At 48.7% G+C, this 5,068-nt stretch overlaps 1 long non-coding RNA gene across 1 annotated transcript; it reads left to right on the forward strand.

Annotated features, from left to right (window-relative positions):
* Positions 1 to 23: 23 nt before the first annotated feature.
* LOC104916875 lies at positions 24 to 3,756 on the forward strand. Its single transcript, XR_796698.3, has 4 exons — positions 24 to 239; positions 573 to 635; positions 1,938 to 2,060; positions 3,610 to 3,756. It is a non-coding gene; the product is annotated as an uncharacterized LOC104916875 (long non-coding RNA).
* Positions 3,757 to 5,068: the final 1,312 nt, after the last annotated feature.

The following is a 5,068-nucleotide window of genomic DNA, read 5'->3' on the forward strand; positions in this document are numbered from 1 at the left end:
AAATGAAGCCTTAGGAAGAGTTCATGATCCACTTGGAGGCATCCCTGATCTAATTGCTATGGGTACAAATTGCTTTTCCTATGACTGTTGATTAAAACCCTGATTGCCTTTTCCAGCTTTCAGCAATGTACCACAGCCTGCCACTCAAAACAAAAGTAGAGTGGATTCACATAACAGAAATGAGGAAAGATTCTCTAAACTGAGCAATGGAAAAGGAATTCCAGAAACTCAGGAAAGAGGTAATTATAGCTGAGAGAGGACCTCTGCCCACCACGCAGGACACTCATCCCGGGGTTAGCCCTTCCCCTCACCACACAGCCAAATCCCCTCTCTGTGGAGCTTTCTCTGCAGTTTGAGATGTGGATCACACCCTCTTCCCAGTGTCTGACATGTCCCATTATCCTCTCCCCACTGGAAAAACAGTAGTGGCAGTGAAGAGCCACCACCTTCCCCCTGGGCTGCCTACACGACGTGTTATTTCACAAAAGCTGTTCAGTATATTTATGTGGTTCTTCACTGAAAAAAACTTTCTTACATTTCCTCTTTTCTGTATCTTTCATTTGAACATAAAGATCCAGAATCCCAACAGAATTCTTGCAGAGTTGAAGAATTAAAGAAGATATTTGAGCCTCCAGGTAAGTCTGCTGGATCGTATTTATGTAGCCTATTATCATATCACAGAACATGTTGGGTGTTATGTGTGAGAGTGCAGGGAAATGTGCCCTGAGGGGTCTGTCCCTCTGAGCACGACTTAGCTGTATGCTAAGTCCTGCAGCTCTGTGGGACCACAGAGCTCAGGCATCTCCTCAGTCCTCTCCACTGTGTTTATGAACTGGCTTAACTCTCAGTTCTGCGAGCTGGAGCAGGGCCCTGCAAAGCAAGCAGGAGGGGGGCTGTGCATAAGGGCTGCTTTCAATGCTATGAAGCAACTGTTCTTGGACAGACCAGGCTGATCCTTCCCTAACATCAGGTCCCAACTCATACTGCTCCCCCATCATGGAGTTCTGAACAGTCAACTCCATGTGGCCAGTAGAGTGAGCGACATGTTCCTTCCCTCTGCTCTGCCCTGGTGAGGCCACACCTGGAATTCTGTGTCCAGTTCTTATCAGAGAAGTGGTTAAAAAAAGGAATATAGGCAGTTCCACACAAATACACAGAGGACAAACTTTATAGTGAGAACTTCTTTACAGCGTTCCAGCAAGCACTGGAACAAGCTGCTCAGAGAGGTGGTGGAGTCTCTGTCTTTGGAGATGTTCACAACCCATCTGGAAACCTACAACGTAGGTGTGGCTTACCGTAGGGAATCTGATTTAGCAGGGAGGCTGGACTCCACGATGGATAGATGTCCCTTCCAACCCCTGCAATTCTGTGACTCGGTGATGCATGAGTGGCTGAGGGATCCTCGGGAAAGGAGCATTAAATAACAGGGAATGCCCAGGAGGGAAGGACAAGCTCTATGTCCAGGAGATGTGGCCTATGGGAAATAATGACTTTTCTTTGTTCTCCTACCTGATGCTGTCATTGTCCCCTATGTTGCTTCTTGCAAAGGCTTCCTTTCAGGTCTTTGTCCTGCAGGACAATTAAGTGCAGGCGTCCCAGAGGGCACATCGTGACCTGACGAAGGGTGAATAATACAGATATGTGCCAGGCCAGAGCAGTAGTGATCTGCGTCTGGACAGAGCTGAGTCTGTGCGGAATCTCATCCATCCTGGCACGTAGGACGAGGTCTTTTCCTGCCCCTGCTCTTTCCAGGTGGCCTACTGTAGTGGTTTAACTACAGCCACAGATTAGAATTGGAGCACACCACAGATGCTTGCTCACTCTCAAACCTGCTTCAAGCCAGATGAATGCAGGTAGAGAAATGGAATGGGCTAAGTCAGAAAACTCAGGCATGGTTAAATGTTGTTAAATGCTTGCCTTGTTGCTCATGTTTTCAGCCTTAACCCATGGGCCAGAGAAACCCCCACAGAAGGAAGGCAGAGTGGAGTCACCAAAGAGAGTCCAAACCAACTGCTCCAAGCAGAGCAAGGGAAATGAAGATCCAGTAATTCTGGAAAGAGGTAACTGGGGCTGGGAGAAGAACTGTGCACACAATGTTGGACCCTCACCTCAGGGTTAGCGCTACTACTCAGCTCACTGCCACATTCCCACTCTGTGGGGTCTTCTTTGCAGTCTGGGAATTGGCTCACCTCCTGCCATCAGAGTCTGGCAGATCTCATTTTCTTTCCTTCGCTGTACACACTGCAGCTGGGGTGATGTATCACCACCTCCCAGCTGCTTTCCCACCACGTGCACATGCAATTTCCTCATCTGGGTTGGAATTCTCCTCATTCTCCTTCCATCAGGAATTGGAATTGGTGCTGGCTTAGCACTTGGATGGCTGTGGACTTTCTCCTCTGCAATAGGACTGTGTGATAGAGACCTGAACTCTTCTCACTTAGAATAACAGAATCCTCGGAGTTGGGAGGGACCTCTGAAGGCCAGCTAGTCCAATTCCCCTGCAGGGAACAGGGGCACCACAGCTGGATCAGGTTATGGAGGGCATTAGCCAGCCTCGCCTTGAAAGTCTTCAGGCATCTAGCAAATCTCAGGGCAACCTGTTCCAGTGCTTCACCATCTTCACTGTAAAAGATTGTTTCCTTCTATCCAACCTAAATCTACCCTCTTTGAGCTTGAAACCATTTCTCCTTGTTCTAATGCCGCAGGGCGTTTCCTGTAGCTCTACTTTCCTGTAGCCCCCCTTTAGATACTGAAAAGCCACTATCTGGTCACAGCATTCTGTTCTCCAGGCTGCACAGCCCAGCTCTTTCAGCCTGTCCTCATAGAAGATGCGTCCCATTCCATTCAGTCATTTTTATGTCCCTTCCCTGGTTGCACTCCAAAAGATCTATGTCTCTCCTGTACTGAAGACAAGCTTGCTGAGGTGCACAGGACACCACCATCAATGTCACTGACGAAGATACTGAAGAGTGTCAGCCCCAGCACCGACCTCTGGGGGACACCACGTATCCCCTCACATCCATCCAGACACTGAGCCACTGACCACCACTCTCTGGACTCGATCCTGCAGCCTGTTCTTTCTCTATCAAACTGTCCACCCATCAAATCCGTATCATTCCAATTAGGAGAGAAGGATGTTTTGGGGTACCATGTCAAACGCCTTACTGAATTCAAGACAGGGGACATCAGTGGCTCTTCCATTGTCCACTGATGCAGTGACACCAAACTTAGCAGTGTTTAGCACCACATTGGAGAAAGCCCTAAGCTAGGTGCTCAGAAGTCAGGATACATCCTCGTTTCAATAGGAGAATCCACTGAAGATCTCCTGAGCTCCTTCCCAAACCAAACCAATTCAGTCTGTGCTGAATCTCTTCCTTCCCAGCATGGAGGACGTGCTCTTTTCCTGCCCCTGCTCTTTCCTGGTGGCCTGCTGGTGTAGTTTAACCACAGCTACAGATCAGAATTGAAGCACTCCACAGATGCTTGCTCACTCTCAGACCTGCAGCAATCAGAATGAACACGGAGGGAGAAGTGCAATGGACCAAGTCAGAGAAGTCAGGCACAGTTGTTGTTAAATGATTACCATGATGCTGTCATTTTCTTTTTCAGCCTTAACCTACAAGCCAGTGAAATCATCCCAGAAGGAAAGCAGCATGGATTCACATAAGAGAGTCCAAGCAAGTCGCTCTAAGTCGAGCAAAGGGAATGCAGATCCAGAAATTCTGGAAAGAGGTAACTGGGAGGTAGCTGAAAGAAGTCCTGTGCCCACCGTATTGGATCCTCACCTAGGTTTAGCCACTGGTTCCCAGGATTAGTATACTGAATCCCAGTTCTCCTGATTCTGGTCACCACTTGGAATGGCTCAGGGCAGTTGTAACAGAGGGAGCCCTGAGGGGTGTGAGCAAGAAGTGGGGAGAAGCCCTCCTGGTCCCAGTCAGAAGACATGGCCACTTGTGGTCAGAGGAACAGAGCTCTCTGGTGTCAGACACATTGCTCTGTAGCAGTGTACTGCTTGTTGTTGGGAGCCAAAGGCACCGGCTCATATCCTTCCCCCAGAGTCTGGCAGGTCCCATTTTCTCCTCCGCACAGTACACACTGCAGCTGGGATGATGTTCCACCACCTCCCCACTGCTTTACCAGGGTCACAGCTCACTGGTGTCAGACGCAACCTACTCTATGTGTGTATGGATTCTGGTTCGTAGAAGAAGGCAGGGAAGACATGATCATTACCTCTAAAAATCCTCTAGCTGGTGGGAGGTAGAGGTAGGTCCTACAGGTCTTCAGCTGACAAAAGCAAAAAAGAGCATCCTTTTCATGCTGTTAACAGTCTGACTTCATCACTGTTGTCTGGGACTTGTAAGTTAGGGAGAGCAATGCTGGGAAATTAGCAAGGGAGAATAAAAGACACAGGGGGAGAGGTGAAGGGAAGGAACTCCAGGTCAGGCGTTTGCTTTCCCCACTTCCATGGGGGTGACAAGACTGCAGGTCGTAACAATCCTTCATCTCTCCTCCTCTTTGAAGGCAAAGAGTGTTTGAGGAGCTCTCAGTGCTCCTTACACACTGTGAAGGACCCTGCTACAATCTCTCCCTTTCACCACTCATATTTGCTAATCGACGAAGAGCCTTCTATCCCACAGTGATATGAGATTATGGCTTGTAGACATGGCATAGGACAATTCCTGCCACCTGTTCTGCCCTGACAGACTCTGCAAATCCTTCAGGCAGAATCTCAAGGCCCGCGCCCTTTTCTCATCTCTCTGGCACTCAATCAATCCAAATCAACGCAGCGGAGGTGGATTTTTGTTCCCACTTTTCTTCCCTTCCATCCAGAGTTGGTATGCCTTGTACCATGGGGAAGGATTTCCTTCCTTTAGCAATACTCGTGAGAGACAGATCGGTCTCAGTGGAGAGGGAGGGAAGAAACTCTGGGTCAGGCACTTGGTTTCCCCTCTTCTCCTGCACTGGATAAGGAACAGAAAATAAGTCCTGTAATGAATTTCTCTCTATATACCCATTCTTGCAATCTACGGTGTCCCTTTCTGCTGAAAAGAGCTTCTGAAGGCCATAT

Source organism: Meleagris gallopavo, unplaced genomic scaffold, assembly GCF_000146605.3.
Source record: "Meleagris gallopavo isolate NT-WF06-2002-E0010 breed Aviagen turkey brand Nicholas breeding stock unplaced genomic scaffold, Turkey_5.1 ChrUn_random_7180001950268, whole genome shotgun sequence".
Classification (NCBI taxonomy): domain Eukaryota; kingdom Metazoa; phylum Chordata; class Aves; order Galliformes; family Phasianidae; genus Meleagris; species Meleagris gallopavo.